This window comes from Giraffa tippelskirchi, chromosome 7 (genome assembly GCF_054371585.1).
Source record: "Giraffa tippelskirchi isolate mGirTip1 chromosome 7, T2T-mGirTip1v1.2.pri, whole genome shotgun sequence".
NCBI lineage: Eukaryota > Metazoa > Chordata > Mammalia > Artiodactyla > Giraffidae > Giraffa > Giraffa tippelskirchi.
Window position 1 is genome coordinate 91,368,930 of NC_137281.1, and position 18,841 is coordinate 91,387,770.

General features: G+C 41.3%; 1 protein-coding gene and 1 pseudogene across 2 annotated transcripts in view; both read left to right on the forward strand.

Moving 5' to 3' along the window:
- LOC145513832 (uncharacterized) overlaps positions 1-18,841 on the forward strand; it is a 139,097-nt gene that overhangs the window by 117,768 nt on the left and 2,488 nt on the right. The window lies entirely within an intron of this gene.
- On the forward strand, positions 5,841-7,055 carry LOC145512718 (metallothionein-1 pseudogene; annotated as a pseudogene). The gene has a single exon (XR_014058695.1). The product of XR_014058695.1 is annotated as a metallothionein-1 pseudogene (transcript).

Consider the following 18,841-nt stretch of genomic DNA (forward strand, 5'->3'; position numbering starts at 1 on the left):
TTTATCTTGGAATAAGACCTTATTAAAACTGTTCCAAGAACTAAGAGAAGAGCTCAAAAGAGTACTGCTAGGGTTTGAGATGACCCAAGAATTAGGGCTCTTTTCTACCTTGTGATCAATAAAGATCGAGATAAGAAATAAGGTGGTTGAAGGCCAGGCTTTACTTTTGTTATTGATAAGCTGGTGTCAGCCCAGGTATAGAACTATGAGAGCTACATGCTGTGAATACTTAACCCCAAATTAGATCCACTGCTAAGAGTTCAAACAGTGCTAAACCACCACAGACCTTCCCAAGTGGTAGCCTGTTCTAAAAAACTTAGTGCCTGTAGGAACCGAGAGGAATGAATACTGACTGAGGGAATGTCCACCTTCTCTGTCTACAAATCCAGTATGATACAACATTCCCATCGCCACAGTGCTGGGTAAACATATATCCATCCATGAGAAAGGAAATGTCAGGAAGCAAGAAGGACTGGCCTTCCTCCCTTCTATTCTACCACACCCCTGCCAAAAAAAAATGGTCAGGAAATTGTAAATTGTTAAGAATGAGTAAGCTGCATAAACAGGAAAAGCAGGAAAGACAAGAACCAAATAAAATGGATTTTTTTTTTTTTGCCAACACAGAAAACTAGTAGATAATAGAATGCTCAAGCTTTTTGTTGTGATGATTAAATTACCTTATTCATAAAAAGGACTTAGCAGATGCCTATTTCCATCCTTGAGGAGTGAAAATTTTTTTTTAAGATTTGTGTGTGTGTGTGTGTGTATCATTTTTAAAGTCTTTATTGAATTTGTTACAATAGTGCATCTGTTTTATGATTTGCCATTTTGGCCACGAGGCACATGAGATCTTAGCTCCCTGACCAGAGATCAAATCTGTACCTCCTGCATTGGAAGGCGAAGTCATAACTACTGGACCACCAGGGAAGTCCTGGGGAATGCATCTTTTAAAGAGTAGAATAAGCCATGTCTCTTTCCCTCCGTTAGTCTCCAATTCTGCTCAGAGTAAAACCTAAGACTATAAGAAGACCTACAAGGTGCTGTGTGATCTGGCCTCTCAGGATGCCCCCACAACATCTCCCATCACTCTACTCCTTGCCCATCCTCCAGCATACCAGGCAGGCCCCTCCTCAGAGCCTTTTCTCTCTTTGGGATGCTATTCTCCCAGACAGTTTCATCTTTCACTCCATGTGCTCAAACATCACCATCTCCGTGAGTCTTGGTGGTTACAGCCCAATCACCATAAGCACTCTAGCCTCAACCTTACTTCAGTTTTCTCTTTAACACTTAGCTTCATCTGACACTAGGCATTTTTGGGGGGTTCTTTTGTTTGTGTCTCTTGTTACCCACTTGCACACGCACACACAAACACACACAGAGGTTTTATTTGTTTGTTTGTTTTGGTTATTAAACTGCTTCACTAATTTCAAGGCAATGCCAAGGAATGCTCAAACTACCACACAATTGCACTCATCTCACACGCTAGTAAAGTAATGCTCAAAATTCTCCAAGCCAGGCTTCAGCAATACGTGAACCGTGAACTTCCAGATGTTCAAGCTGGTTTTAGAAAATGCAGAGGAACCAGAGATCAAATTGCCAACATCCACTGGATCATCGAAAAAGCAAGAGAAGAGAGTTCCAAAAAAACATCTACGTCTGCTTTACTGACTGTGCCAAAGCCTTTGACTGTATGGATCACAATAAACTGTGGAAAATTCTTAAAGAGGTGGGAACACCAGACCACCTGACCTGCCTCCTGAGAAATCCGTATGCAGGTCAGGAAGCAACAGGTAGAACTGGACATGAAACAACAGACTGGTTCCAAATCAGGAAAAGGAGTACGTCAAGGCTGTATATTGTCGCCCTGCTTATTTAACTTATATGCAGAGTACATCATGAGAAACGCTGGGCTGGAAGAAGCACAAGCTGTAATTAAGATTGCCGGGAGAAATATCAATAACCTCAGATATGCAGATGACACCACCCTTATGGCAGAAAGTGAAGAGGAACTAAAAAGCCTCTTGATGAAAGTGAAAGAGGACAGTGAAAAAGTTGGCTTAAAGCTCAACATTCAGAAAACAAAGATCATGGCATCTGGTCCCATCACTTCATGGCAAATAGATAGGGAAACAGTGGAAACAGTGGCAGACTTTTTTGGGGGGCTCCAAAATCACTGCAGATGGTGACTTTAGCCATGGAAATTAACAGATGCTTACTCCTTGGAAGGAAAGTTACGACCAACCTAGACAGCATATTAAAAAGCAGAGACATTTCTTTGCCAACAAAGGTCTGTCTAGTCAAGGCTATGGTTTTTCCAATAGTCATGTATGGATGTGAGAGTTGGACTATAAACAAAGCTGAGTGCCAAAGAATTGATGCTTTTGAACTGTAGTGTTTGAGAAGACTCTTGAGAGTCCTTGTTCTGCAAGGAGATCCAACCAGTCCATTCTAAAGGAGATCAGTCCTGAGTGTTCATTGGAAGGACTGATGTTGAAGCTGAAACTCCAATACTTCGGCCACCTGATGTGAAGAACTGACTCATTTGAAAAGGCCCTGATGCTGAGAAAGATTGAAGGCTGGAGGAGAAGGGGATGGCGGGATGAGATGATTGGATGGCATCACCGACTCAATGGACATGAGTTTGAGTAAACTCCAGGAGTTGGTGATGGACAGGGAGGCCTGGCGTGCTATGGTCCATGGGGTCGCGAAGAGTTGGACACGACTGAGTGACTGAACTGAACTTAACACTAATTTCATACTATGAAAAGAATATTTTTTCCTGTAGCTGATGGACAGAAAGTTTAACACTGAGAAAAACAATAATCAGTTAGAAACTAGTAAGTAGAAACACCAAAAGGTTTACAGAAAAGTTGATCAGTTCAGTTCAGTCTCTCAGTTGTGTCAGACTCTTCACGACCCCATGGACCGCAGCACGCCAGGCCTCCCTGTCCATCACCAACTCCTGGAGTTTACTTAAACTCGTGTCCATTGAGTCGGTGATGCCATCCAACCATCTCATCCTCTGTCGTCCCCTTCTCCTCCTGCCAAAATAAAGTCTGTCACTGTTTCCCCATCTATTTGCCATGAAGTGATGGGACCAGATGCCATGATCTTTGTTTTCTAAATGTTGAGCTTTAAGCCAACTTTTTCACTCTCCTCTATTACTTTCATCAAGAGGCTCTTTAGTTCTTCTTCACTTTCTGCCATAAGGGTGGTGTCATCTGCATATCTGAGGTTATTGCTATTTCTCCCAGCAATCTTGATTCCAGCTTGTGCTTCATCCAGCCCAGCGTTTCTCATGATGTACTCTGCATACAAGTTAAATAAGCAGGGTGACAATATACAGCCTTGATGTACACCTTTTCCTATTTGGAACCAGTCTGTTGTTCCATGTCCAGTTCTACCTGTTGCTTCCTGACCTGCATACAGGTTTCTCAAGAGCAGGTCAGGTGTCTGGTTGATCACAGAGCTCCAAACTTGTAGAGCAGAAGCCTCATTATAACCTCAGGGGGAAAGTTAGTATTCTGAGGTATAAGGCAGAAGTCATGATGACTGTCAGGCCCAGAAGTTGAAAACTGTACCATTGCTGCTTCCTAATCTTTCTGCTCATTTCCTTCATCTGCCCTATGTACTTGTCCACATCCTCTCCCACTTTAGTGTGATCACTATGCCTGCTGGATATGGCCTGTCAAAACTAGGGACAAGTCACCTAGTCCTGCCCCAGCTTGAATTGCCTCAGGCTTCTGGCCTGACCCCCCTCCCAAATAACATGATTCCTCTCTACTCTGCACAGAGGCCTGGTCCCCTCCTTCGTTCTCCTCCCGGGCATTTTCCATGTTGAGCTTTTTTACTACTTGTTCCTCTTTGGACACCATCTGGCTGTCTCCTCCTCCAAATTGGCCCAGGTTATTTAGATTCTCAGACTTGCTCCCCCGCTTTGGGGGCTGTCCCCACCCAGCAAGCCCTCATGGCCACTGGGAGCAGGGACCAAGGAGGGAGTGAGCAAAGTTAGGGTCTACACACACACACACACACACACACTCATGCACAGACTTTTGAATGAAGCTCCAGATGACTATAGATGGGTTTATTTTGTTCATGGCTATATCCACAGGCTCTAGAACACACAGCAGAGCACATAGTAGATGCTCAATAAATGTTTGTGGAATGATGGACATAATAAATGAACATTTTGCCCATTTTTTTCTAAAAGTGTGTTTTACAGACACTTTCTAAGTCACCTGGTTTTGGTATTTTACACTAAAAAAGTATGCACAACCTTAAAGTTGAAACTTATGGTATGCTTGACAGGAATTTTTAGGACTTTGAGCCCAGGAGGCAGCATCTCAAATAACCCTGAGAGAATTGTTCCGAAGAGGTGAGGGGAAGCCAGGATATATAGGAGTTTTGCAACAAAGAGCAGAAGTCTGAACATCAAAAGATTATTGTTAATTAAAGAAAACCAGATATGTCAAGTTAAGGAATTTGGTGCTTATCTATGCATGGGGATATACGAGAGTCTAGACACTGAAATCATTCCTTTGATGTGGACCTCAGCTATCTGGGGCCAGGGGCCAGTGTTTACATATGTTGGCCATGTACAACATATGTACATGGGCTCGCCATGGGGAGTGGCTGCAATCTGTTCTTTGTTTCCTTCCTGAGTTCCTTCAGGGCTCACCAGCTCACCACAGCTGGTGGCTACAATCACTGATGACTGTGACATCCTTTGTTACTCATATGGCAGGTAATATTCTATTTTTCAATATGCTTATAGAAGATTGCTGAGGGCCTCCCCAGACCTCCTGAATTAAAAATTCTTAGGTTGGGTCAGGAAATTTTCATCTACCTGGCACACAAAAGTTTGAGAACAGTTGATCCAGCCCAACCGAGTCATTTCACAAAAAGAGTATGATGGCCAAGATTATAGAGCTAGCTTGCAGAAAACAAGGACTACAGCTATCATTCTGTTCTTCTTTTCATTGCAAATTATTTTCATTTGTACCATCCAAAATGGTGTTAAGGTCTCAGGAAGAACTTGGGGTTCCTATAAGGAGACGATACAACACTAATTAAAATATTTATTTCTGACAGATAGTTGCAAAATGAAAAAAGAAAAAACCAAGAAATGTGCAAAGTTCTAAAGATTATATGCAATTTTCAGGAAAACATAAATTTTAACAGTAGAATTTTTATCTTATTCTTTTGATCCCAAATTTCTACTATTACATTTCCCTGCTCTAGTAAAGAGTAATAATTCATTTAAATGATTTTTATTGAGTGCCACTAGGGGCTGTGTTCCAGAGCAACAATAACAAAAAAGACAAAGTTCCTGCCCTCATGAAGCAGCCACCAGGCAAATAGTCAATAAACACAAAGATAAGTATGTAATTCAGAGAGTCCTTAGTGCTATGAAAGAGAAATGCAGCAAGTTACTGAGATGGAAGGCAACAAGATTAGGATGGAAAGAGCAGAGGGATGCTATTTTATATTGGGGTTCAGGAAAGCCTCAAAGAGGGGATGGTACCTGAACAGAGACCTGGATGAAGGAAGGAAGGAAGGAGGAAGTCAAAGGAAGGTCAAGTGCCATGAGTCAGAAGCAGCAGACTGAGACAAACCTTCGTGTTCAGGTGATTTATTAACAAAATGTATCCCAGTGTTGATGAGAGTATGGATAAAAGAGAACCCTGTGCACTGTTGATGGGAATGTAAATTGGTGCAACCACTATAAAAAAAACACAGTTTGGAGTTTCCTCAAAAATTTTAAAGTACGCCTCCCACTGGACCAGGGGATGTGCTTCTACACTTGCTTTGGACCTCGGACCTCGCCTTTCTTTCAAATGGAACCCAACTGCTCCTGCCCCACTGACTGCTCCTGCCCCACTGACGGCTCCTGAAAGGTGTGCTGGCTTCTGCACCTGCAAGGTCTGCAGATGCCCCTCCTGCAAGAAGAGCTGGTGCTCCCGCTACCCCGTGGGCTGTGCCGAGTGTGCCCAGGGCTGCATCTGCAAAGGGGCTTCGGACAAGTGCAACTGCTGCACCTGAAACCCGGCAGAGCCTGCCCCAGTTGTCGATAGAGCAACCATGACAAATTTATATATATTTTTTTTCATTCAACCTGACCTGGTACTACATTTCCTTTTTCTACGAGACATGTGATTTCCTGTAAAGTTCAAAAAAGCATTTTTGAAAAAAAAACATTTAAGTAAAACTATCATATGATCCAGCAGTTCCACTTTTGGATAGTTATCTGAAGGAAATGAAATCACTTATCTTGAAAAGATATCTGTACTCCATATTCATTGCAACATTGTTTATGATATCTAAGATATAGAAGCAACCTAAGCATTCATCAACAGGTGCATGGATTTTAAAAATTTGGTATAGGGACTTCTCTGATGGTCCAGGGGCTGACTCCGTGCCTCCAATGTTGAAGGCCTGGGTTCAATCTCTGCTCAGGGAACTAGATCCTGCATGCTACAACTGAAGATGTTGCATGCCACAACAAAGATCCCATGTGCCTCAAGTAAGACCTGGTGCAACAAAGTAAATTAAAAAATTTTTTTAATTAAGAAAATGTGATATATATGTGTACAATTGAATGTTTGCAACAACATGGATGGACCCTGAGGACATTATGCAAAGTGATTTGTCAGAATGAGAAAAAAAAGACTGTATAATTTCACTTGTATATGGAATCTAAAAAAACAACAACAACTAAATTCGTAGATACAGAGAATAGATAGGTGGTTTCCAGAGGCAAGGGGGCTGGAAAATTGATGAGGGTGGTCAAAATGTACACCCTTCCAGTTATAAGACAAATAGGTCCTGGGGATATGAAGTACAACATGGTGACTAGAGTTAACAATTAATTAATCATCTTTAGTATTTGCAAGTTGCTGAGAGTAGGTCTTAAAACTTTCATCAGGGACTTTTCTAGCAGCCCAAGGATTTCTTAATAACTCCACACTTCCATTGCAGGAGGTTCAGTTTCAATCCCTGGTTGGGGAATTAAGATCTCACATGCCAATAGTAACCAAAAAATAGAAAGAAAAAAAAAAGTTTTATCATACACACACAAAATTGCAACTATGTGAGGTGAATAAATTGCCAACATCTGTTGGATTATCAAAAAAACAAGAGAGTTCCAGAAAACACCTACTTTTGCTTTACTGACTACGCCAAAGCCTTTGACTGTGTGGATCACAACAATTGTGGAAAATTCTTCAAGAGATGGGAATACCAGACCACCTTACCTGCCTCCTGAGAAACCTGCATGCAGGTCAAGAAGCAACTGTTAGAATTGGACATGGAACAACAGACTGGTTCCAAATCAGGCAAGGAGTACGTCAAGGCTGTGTATTGTCACCCTACTTATTTAACTTACATGCAGAGTACACCATGAGAAATCCTGGGCTGGATGAAGTACAGGCTGGAATCAAGACTGCCCAGAGAAATATCTATAACCTCAGATATGCAGATGATACCACCTCTTGGCAGAAAGCGAAGAACATCTAAAGAGCCTCTTGATGAAAGTGAAAGAGGAGATTGAAAAAGTTGGCTTAAAACTCAATATTCAGAAAATGAAGATCATGGCATCTGGTCCCATCACTTTATGGCAAATAGATGGGGAAACAATGGAAACAGTGAGAGACTTTATTTTTGGGGTCTCCAAAATCACTGCAGATGGTGACTGCAGCCATGAAATTAAAAGATGCTTGCTCTTTGGAAAAAAAGTTATGACCAACCTAGACAGCATATTAAAAAGCAGAGACATTACTTTGCCAACAAAGATCTGTCTAGTCAAGACTATGCTTTTTCCAGTAGTCATGTATGGATGTGAGAGTTGGACTCTAAAGGAAGCTGAGTGCCAAAGAATTGATGCTTTTGAACTGTGGTGTTGGAGAAGACTCTTGAGAGTCCCTTGGACTGCAAGGAGATCCAACCAGTCCATCCTAAAGGAAATAAGTCCTGAACATTCATTGGAAGGACTGATGCTGAAGCTGAAGCTCTAATACTTCAGCCATCTGATGTGAAGAACTGACTCACTGGAAAAGACCCTGATGCTGGGAAAGATTGAAGGCAGGAGGAGAAGAGGACGACAGAGGATGAGATGGTTGGATGGCATCACCAACTCAAACAACATGAGTTTGAGTAAGCTCCAGGAGTTGGTGATGGACAGGGAAGCCTGGCATGCTGCAGTCCATGGGGTCGCAAAGAGTCGGACACGACTGAGTGACTGAACTAAACTGAGGTGAAGGATGTTAACTAGACTTACTGTAGTGATAATTCCACATCTATACAAACATCAAATCATGTTGCACACCTGAAACTAATATAATGTTGTATGTCAATTATGCCTCAATTAAAAAAAATCATTATGTTGAACATCTAAAACTAAAACAATGCTATGTGCCAATTATAGCTTTATTAAAAATTAAATTTAGAAGTGGCTCATGGGAACAATATTTCTTGATTTCTTGAAAAGAAAGAAAGGTAGGAAGAAAACCCTCCCAGGAGAAACTAGTAAGGGAGCTGGGGAAGCAGGAAAGGGAGGGAAGAAAGATAGAAAAGGGTGAGATCCCATGCAAAGTCTGGACTTCAGCCAGATCCTGCAGGAGACCTCTGGAATGTAGATTCCTGCTCAGAGTTTAGAGTTTATCCCAACTTGGATTCAAAGGAGTGGGGCTTTCATACTTCTGCAGCAGTTGAGGACTGGGTGAGTTGGTATAGGAAGAATGTAAACTCCCAGTCAATTCCTTTTGCCTTTCCTTAAGCAAAGCAGCTCTAATAATGATTTCATTTCCTTTGGCTATATACCCAGAAGTTATACTAAGTGAAATAAGCCAGACACAGAAAGGCAAATACTTGATGGTCTCACATGTGGAATCTAAAAAATTGAACTCACAGAATCAGAGTATAGAAGAGTGGTTGCCAGAAATTGGGAGCTGGGAGAGGTGGGGAGATGTTGGTCAAAGGATACAGATTTTCACTTATAAAATGATTGCATTCCAGAGATATGACATACATCTTGGTGACCGTAGTTAATAACACTGTACCATGTACTTGATCTTTTCTAAGAAAGTAGATCTTAACTCACCACACACACAAAAAAGGCTAACTTTGTAAGGAGATGGATGTTAATTAACTTGATTGTGGTAATCACTGCACAATATATATGCATATCAAGTTGAAACTACTAGGTGACATTTCAGAGGGGCTTCAGGGAGCTTCAGTCCTTTACATCTCAGCACAGAAAGAATTCAGTGAGATGCAAAGTAATAGATAAGAAGTGATTTATTAGAATAGGAATTTATTAGAATAGAACGCTTATGAGGCTTACAAGTGGGGAGGTGAGCATTGCACTGTCCTGAGTACATAGTGGGTTCAGTTCAGTTCAGTCGCTCAGTCGTGTCCAACTCTTTGCGACCCCATGAATCGCAGCACGCCAGGCCTCCCTGTCCAGCACCAACTCCTGGAGTTTACCCAAACCCGTGTCCATCGAGTCGGTGATGCCATCCAGCATCTCATCCTCTGTCGTCCCCTTCTCCTCCTTCCCCCAATCCTTCCCAGCATTAGGATCTTTTCCAGTGAGTCAACTCTTCGCATGAGGTGGCCAAAGTATTGAAGTTTCAGCTTCAACATCAGTCCTTCCAATGAACACCCAGGACTGATCTCCTTTAGGATGGACTGGTTGGAGCTTCTTGCAGTCCAAGGGACTCTCAAGAGTCTTGTCCAACACTACAGTTCAAAAGCATCAATTCGTCAGCACTCAGCTTTCTGCACCGTCCAACTCTCACATCCATATATGACCACTGGAAAAACCATAGCCTTGAGTAGACAGACCTTTGTTGGCAAAGTAATGTCTCTGCTTTTCAATATGCTATCTAGGTTGGTCATAACTTTCCTTCCAAGGAGTAAGCGTCTTTTAATTTCATGGCTACAATCATCATCAGCAGTGATTCTGGAGCCCCAAAAAATAAAGTCTGACACTGTTTCCACTGTTTCCCCATCTATTTCCCATGAAGTGATGAGACCAGATGCCATGATCTTAGTTTTCTTAACGTTGAGCTTTAAGCCAACTTTTTCACTCTCCTCTTTCACTTTCATCAAGAAGCTCTTTAGTTCTTTTTCACTTTCTGCCATAAGGGTGGCGTCATCTGCATATCTGAGGTTATTGCTATTTCTCCCAGCAATCTTGATTCCAGCTTGTGTTTATTCCAGCCCAGTGTTTCTCATGATGTACTCTGCATATAAGTTAAATAAGCAGGGTGACAATATACAGCCTTGACATACTCCTTTTCCTATTTGGAACCAGTCTGTTGTTCCATTTCCAGTTCTAACTGTTGCTTCCTGACCTGCATACAGGTTTCTCAAGAGACAGGTCGGATGGTCTGGTATTCCCATCTCTTTCAGAATTTTCCACAGTTTATTGTGATCCACACAGTCAAAGGCTTTGGCATAGTCAATAAAGCAGAAATAGATGTTTTTCTGGAACTCTCTTGCTTTTTCAATGATCCGGTGGATGTTGGCAATTTGATCTCTGGTTCCTCTGCCTTTTCTAAAACCAGCTTGAACATCTGGAAGTTCACGGTTCACGTATGGCTGAAGCCTAGCTTGGAGAATTTTGAGCATAACTTTACTAGCGTGTGAGATGAGTGCAATTGTGCAGTAGTTTGAGCATTCTTTGTCATTGCCTTTCTTTGGGATTGGGATGAAAACTGACCTTTTCCAGTCCTGTGGCCACTGCTGAGTTTTCCAGATTTGCTGGCATATTGAGTGCAGCGCTTCCACAGCATCATCTTTCAGGATTTGAAATAGCTCAACTGGAATTCCATCACCTCCACTAGCTTTGTTCGTAGTGATGCTTTCTAAGGCCCACTTGACTTCACATTCCAGGATGTCTGGCTCTAGGTGAGTGATCACACCATTGTGATTATCTGGGACGTGAAGATCTTTTTTATACAGTTCTGTGTATTCTTGCCACCTCTTCTTAATATCTTCTGCTTCTGTTAGGTCCATACCATTTCTGTCCTGGGCTCGATAAAGGACATAGTGGGTTACATTTTGATAATCAAAGGAAGAGTAGAGAAGGGGGAAAAGACTGTCTTCTTCCTCATTCTTGAGTAGATATAATACTTCCATCATCAGCTCCTCCTCCAGGTTGGGCAGGGGAGTTTTCTTATTCTTACATGATTAAGCCAGGACTGTCATGGCCTATGGAAAAATTATTTCAAATCTCAGTACAATGAAGGTCTTTACTTTGAAATGTCATTTTCCATAAATTATTTTTTAATGTGAGCAGAGAGCATGTCCTAGGGGTCATTAACTTACTGATCTCACTGGGTGGGGTGTGGGTCTCATGCTTCCATTGTTTTATTGTTTGGGGGCATGTCTCATGTTTGTGCGGCATGATTTGTTGCTAAGCAAGCCTGCTTGGTTTTGTGGTTAAACAAACTTGCTTTCTTAAGTGATTATTAACTTGCTATGGTTCCCCAAGCCCCCCTAAAATCCCTCTCTATCTATAATCCCCTAATGGGGTTTCTGAGCTAACTATTTGGTTATCCCACTCTGTCCCTATCAAAACCATGTTGTTTAATTGTGAACAACAACAAAAAAAGAATAATTTCTATGCATTTCTGAATTGTTGTTTAAATTAAAATTAAAAATTACCATGTTGTGTATCCTAAGTATGTAGGATTTTTATTTGTCAGTTATACCTCAAAAAAAGCAATTCTAATCACCCAAGGATAGTACTCCTAAGAGAACTGCAGGTGTTGGCTAATAAAAAGCAGACTGTTTTATCAAGGATCCAAGAGGATCTAGTCAGAGCACTAGACAGGTCCAGGAACTGAAAGGTTAGGGAGGAGGGAAATGGTTGGAAATAGGATTGTGACACTGATTATGAAGCAAAATCCAGCCTCTGCACCCCAAAATCAAATTAAATCTCAGAGACAGAGTTTTGGACAAAGTACAAAAGAATAGCTTTATTGCTTTGCCAGGCAAGGGGACCACAGTGGCCTAATGCCCTCAAAACTGTGTCCCCATTTGAAGAGGGTAGTTAGAAGTTTTATAGTAGTGGTTCAAAGAGTGTGATCAGTTCACAGACGTTCCTCTGATTGATTGGTGGTGAGGTTAAGTAGGAGTCAGCATCATCAACCTTCTGGTTCCAACCAATCTGAGGTCTCCATGCTTATGGACAACATACTGTAGTTAGCCATTAACTCCTCCCAAGTGGTGGAGGTTTTGTACAAAACAGCTCAAAGATTGTTGTGTGCATCCCTCGATAGGGAACCATGACCTTGCCCCAAGGCTGCACTATTACTCCTCTTAACTGTTTGTTTCTACCTGATCTTGCATCCTCTCCCTTCTCTAATTACCAACTGTTTGAATCTGCCAGTTGAACTCAGCAAAGGTCATGGAGGCTGAATGTAGGCAGTTTCCTATAATCAGAAATGGGGGACACAGAAAAATGGCTTTTGTGCCCAGGAGCTCCATAGGGCCCTACTCAGTATCATTTCCCAATATTTCAGAATACCATTCTATTTTCTTTCATTAAATAAACATATTTTCAGTACCTGCGTGCATGCTAAGTTGCTTTGATCGTATCCACCTCTTGTGACCCTATAGACACTAGCCCGCCAGGCTTCTCTGTCCTTGGGGCTCTTCAGGCAAGAATACTGGAGTGGGTTGCCATGACCTCCTCCAGGAGATTTTCCGGACCCAAGGATTGAACTTGCATTTCCTACGACTCCTGCATTGCAGGCGGATTCTTTACCACTGAAGCCTACTCAGCACCTATGATGTGCCAAATGCTATGCCAGCCCTGAGGATACAGTGGTGGACAGTGGAGACACAGTTACTGTACCCTTTGACACTTATAATCTGACCATGAATGAAAACATTAATTTCAAGTACTGTAGGACACAAAACAGGAAAACATTAATCAGTTTGTGAGTGAAAGAAGGTCTCCCTGAAGAAGCAGTATCTAAACTAAAAATGAAATAAGATGTAGTCAGGGGTGGCTGGGCTGGAGGGAAGGTAAGCAGGGGGTGTTTCAGGAGGTGGAACCACATGTTCAAAGTCTAGGAGGCATTAAGAGTGTGGTGAGTTCAAGGAACTGAAAGAAATCTGACATGACTGAGGCAGAAAGATCAAGCAGCAGGAGGTGAAGTTGGGGATGACAGGAGTCAGCAAATTGAGGAGGAGTAGCTAGGGGGCCAAGTTGAAGACGTAATCCAAGGACATAACAGGATTTAAATAGGACTTAGTGGCTAACTGGATGTGGAAGTGGTGATTGGTGGATTTACAATGCTGGATTTACAATCCACTTTTCTAAGAAAAACAAAGAATGTAGGAAGAAAAAAAAGTTTTGAGGAAAGTGTTTTGCCACTTTGTTGTTTTGAATTAGTAATTTAATTAATTTAAGATGCTTATTTTGATATTTCAAAAATATCTGAAATCTGAGTATTATGTAAAGTAAGATCTCATTTTTGTTTCTCATACATATTATACAAATTTATATACACATATGAAAGAATGTGTACAAAATTGTAGCAAGGGGTTCCTCTAGAAAGTAGGACTACAGAAGGTTTTCACTTCCTACTTTAGGTGTTTCTGTATTGCTTGAATTTTTATGAATATATGTTTTTTACATAATGATTTAAAAGTAATTTATAACAATGCTCAAAAGTGAGAGAAAAGGAAAATAAAGGAAGACTTTTTAAAGATGAATGCTAGAGAGAAAATATAGAAGAAATTATTAAGAAATCATTCTTTTGTCACAATGTGATAACTGATTCAGGTGGGAATCATCCGTGGATGTTAAAAAATGGTCCCAGTTCTTCTCCTGTTACCAAACCTCTTGCAGTGTGACTTTGATGGTCTCCTGTAAAGAGATGGAGTCTATTTCCCCTATCCTATGCATCTCAACTGAGTCCTAATGGCTTAGACAGTAAAGAATCTGCCTGAAATGCTGGAGACACAGGTTCCATCCCTGAGTCGGGAACATCCCCTGGAGAAGGGAATGGCTACCCACTCCAGTATTCTTGCCTGGAGAATTCCATGGACAGAGGAGCCTGGTGGACTATATACAGTCCATGGGGTTGCAAAGAGTTGCTCACAACTGAACGAATAACATTTTCACTTTCATGCATCTCAGCTGAACTTGTGATCTATGGAATGTGGGAGAAGTGACAGTATGTCAGTTCATAGCCTCACATATTTCCACTTGCTTTGTTGGAACCCTACAAAAGACTTAAGGTGCCACTGTCAACAGTGCATCCACACCCAGGAGCAGGGTCACCTAGCCAATCCACAGCTGACCACAGATAAATGAAGAAGTCCAACTGAAACCAGAAGAACTGCTTTCTAAACTCATATTTTGAATCCCCAGAATCATGAGCTAAATAATCGTTGTTTTAAGCCACTAAATTTTGAAATGATTTGTTATGCAGTACAGTAGTAACTAACTGATCTAAAACTACTGATTAGTTACTGATTACAAAAATGAAAATATGTGATCTGGTATTCACCATCTTAACTCTCACTAACACTGGAACAACCTGACATTATTGTTTCCTTAGGTGCTGCTGCTGCTGCTGCTGCTAAGTCGCTTCAGTCGTGTCCAACTCTGTGCAACCCCATGGACTGTAGCCTACCAGGCTCCTCCATCCATGGGATTTTCTAGGCAAGAGTACTGGAGTGGGGTGCCATTGCCTTCTCCATTCCTTAGGTGACACAATATCAAATACACAACATTAACTATGATATATTCTTGTCAAAACTGTTAAAATGAATGTAACCAAGCCCCTAAACCTCCCAATGATGTGTACAGGAAATACAGGGGAGAGAAAAACAAATGATGTGGCATCATGAAGAAATAAACAAATCAAGAACCTGAGAATTTTACAAAATGCTTGGTCTAGACCTTTTAAAAAAGAAAAATGTGTCATAGAAATAATGTCTAAAGAGACACAACAGTTTTGGGGACTGGTAAGCCCAAGATCAAGATTTGGTATCTAGTAAGAGCCTGAACCTGGATCATAGTCAGCCTTCTTCTCATTGTGTCCTCACACAGTGGAAGGGGCAAGAGAGCTCACCATGGTCTCTTTTCTAAGGGTGCTAATCTCATTCATGAAGGCTCTACCCTTATAACCTAGTCACCTCCCAAATTCCCCACTGCCTAATACTGGCACACTGAACACTGGGGCTGCAACACATGAATGTTTGAAGGAACGCAAACATTCAATCTATAGCACCAGTCAACCCACAGAATCATGAGAAATAAATAATTCTTGTTGGACTAAGCTTTGGGATGACATGTAACACAACCATAGATGACTAAAACAGATAATCTTCAGAAAAATCCTATGAGGTAGTTGCCCTTTTTATCTGCATCTTCTGTATGAGAAAACTAATGCTTAGAGAATTTAAATAACTTGCCCAAAGTCACCAAGTGCAGAAATGGCAAAACCAGGAATTAAATGTATACTGGTCTCATTCTAAAGATTAACTCCCAAGTAGTACATCACGGAGCTTCTTACTGAGGCCGATCTGTGCCCTACAGTATAAGATAACCTCTGGACATGAACTTGGGCAGACTCCAGGAGATGATGGGCGACAGGGAAACCTGGCATGCTGCAGTCCATGGGGTCTCGAAGAGTTGGACACGACTTGGCGACTGAACAAAACAACAAAAAATGAAATCTAGTTAGAATCAAAAACATCTAGAAATAATGTATTCAGAACACGTACCAACTAATGCCTTCAGTGTGTCAATGTTTCTCACCTGAAGGCAATGTCTTCAAACACAGGGCTTCTATTCAGAAAATAATTTGTCATTAATAGCCTTATTAGTGTTCACAACAGGCAGTGCTGGAGCAAAGGGGGATGCAAAGACTTTTATGAAAAATAACCACCTCCCATGGAGAGTAAAGAGAGGAGGGATTTTGATTAGGACCAAGCTTAAAAATGAACATGTGGTCTCAATCAGTTATCATGGTTCAGAAGAAAGAAGTCTTTGATGAAAGATTAAAAACCAACATGAGAAAAGATGTTCACCATCACTGGTCATTAGAGAAATGCAAATTTAGACCAAAATAAGATATGACCACTAGAAGAGATAAAATAAAATATAGCGACAAGACCAAATGCTAATGAGGATATGTGGAGCAACTGGATCTCTTGTACATTGCTTGTGCAGATGTAAAATGGACAGCCATAGTTAGGCAGCTTCTTATAAAGCTAAACATACAACCCCACCAACAATCACACTCCTAGGCATCTATCCCAGAGAAATGAAAATTTATGTCTGCACAAAAACATGTATGTGAACGTTCATAGCAACTTTATTTATAATACCAAAACCTGGAAGTAGCTAAAATGTCCCTCAGCAGAATATGAAGAACGTATGTAACTGAATCACTTTGCTGTACATCAGAAACTAACAAAAATTGTAAATCAACTATGCTTCAATTAAAAATAAATTAGTTTTAAAAATGAAAGCAAAAAGATTTGAGTGTTCATTGTCTTCAGATGTATACCCAGCAGTGGAATTGCTCGATCATATGGTAGTTCTATTGTTAGTTTTTTGAGGAAGCTCCAAATTGTTTTCCATACTGGCTGCACCATTTTACAATCCCACCAACAGTGTACTAGGGTTCCCTTTTCTCTACACCCATTTCAGAATTTATTTGTAGATTTTTTGATGGTGGCCATTCTGACGGGTATATGAGGTGACCCTCTTGGTCTGCAAAGTTTCTGCTTAGCCTTGTGGGATTCCCTTATATGTGACTCTGGTTTTTCTCTTGCTGCCTTTAGGATTCTCTGTCTTTAACTTTTGCCGTTTTGATTATGATGTATCTTTGTATGCTTCTGTTTGTGTTCATTTTGTTTGCGACCCTCTGTGCTTCCTATACCTGCATATCTGTTTCCTTCCCTTGGGAACTTTTCAGTCCTAATGTCATTGAATAAATTTTCGACCCCATTCTGTCTCTCTTTTCTCCTTCTGGGTCCCATACAGATATTGATATGCTTGGCGTAGTCAATAAAGTACAAGTAGATGTTTTTCTGGAAAAAAAAAAAGATATTGATATGCCTGATGTGTTTCCAGAGATCCCTTAAACTCTTCCCATTTTTTTGTGTTTCTTTCTGCTATTCTGGTTTCCATTATTCTATCTTCCAAACCACTTATGTGTTCTTCTGTATCACCTAGTCTCCTGTTTATTCCTTCTAGTGTGTTTCGGTTCAGTTCAGTTTTCATATTCAGCTCTCACTGGTTCTTTTTTACGTTTTCTAGATCCTTGTTAAAATTCTTGCTGGGTTTATTTATTCTTTTCCCCAATTCAATTAGAATTCTTCTTGCTAATGCTTTGAATTCTTTAGTTAGTAAATCATTTATTTGTTTCATTAGTTTATTTTTTCAGGGCATTTCTCTTGGTCTTCCAATTGAAAAACAGTTCTTCTGTTTTCTCATTTTTTTTGAGCATGTACCTTTTTTAATCTTTTTATAATGACATGTATCTACCATCTTGGTATCATACAGAGTAGTCTCATTGCCTGAAAAATCCTCTGAACTCCATCATTCATTCCCCTGCCCTCCCTATTCTCATTTTTTTTTAATCTTTCTCTGACTCTATGAAATTAGGTGAAACAGTTAACTGTTAGTCTTGAAGGGGGTCCTTATACAGGAGCTTCTCTATACAGTCTGTTTATGCCCAATGGCTTTGGTGAGAGAGCTGTTTTTGAGGTCACATCTTTCCTCAGGGTATGCTGGCAGCTGTCACGTTGGTAGAAGGTGGGGCTGGCGATGGAAGGGCTAGGGTCTGAGCCAGGTGGAAGGTGGTTCTGCCCCTCTGTTTAGTGGCTGTCACTACCCTATCAGGGCGGGGTCAGGTCCCAAGTTTCTGGAGCTGAAAGCCTCAGGGTCTGGTCCCAGCTGGCTCTGTTCTCTTTAAGTGTGTGTTCTGCTTCCTCCCAACAACAGCACCCTCAGCCTCAGAGGGGAGCAGTGTTGGAGTAAGAGGGGCCAGTGTGGGTATTCACTGAGAGTAGGGCATGGAGTATGGCAGTCTAGCCACCATCAGAGACGTGGTCTGCTTCTGATGGGCTGGCGTGCAGTTACCAACAATGGCTGTTCCTCCCTGTTCAGACTCTGCTTAGGATTTGAGCCACCACAGCACCTCATGGCCAGGGTTTTTCCTCGGTTATGGGAACCCTCACTCCAGTGTGGAGCTGTAACGCAAGGCAAACGGTGCTGGAGCATTCACTTGGTTCAGGTCGCAGGATGTGCCAGGGTGGTCATTGAAACCAGTCGGCCAGCCACATGGTTTCAATCTGCCTTTTCCACCCTGCTTTATTGGTTTTGTTTATTTTTGTTTTGGCTGCATTGTGTGGCTTGTGGGTCTTAGTTTCCGGACCAAAGATTGAACCCAGACCTCAGCAGTGAAAACAGAGAGTCCTCACCACTGGACCACCAAGGATTTCCCCCACTCTGCTATGGAAGCAAGCAAGCTTTCTGCTAGTCCCCAGTTAGTTTTCAGTGAGAACTGTTCCACATACAGATAGATTTTTTATGTGTTTGTGGTAGGAGGTGAGTTCCATGTCTTCCTATTCTGCCATCTTGATTCCTACACCTCTAACTCTTTGATCATTTATATTCTATCTTATGTCTTCTGATTGTAAGCCAACAAGAGAATTTTTCAAACTCTGGCATGAAAAAGCAATAAATACTACTATGCATTTAACCAACACTAATAATTACAAAGTTCTTTCCATCAGACACTGTGCTAGGCCTAATGGATATGATAATATTGAACGCATGCTTTGCCTCTTCACACAT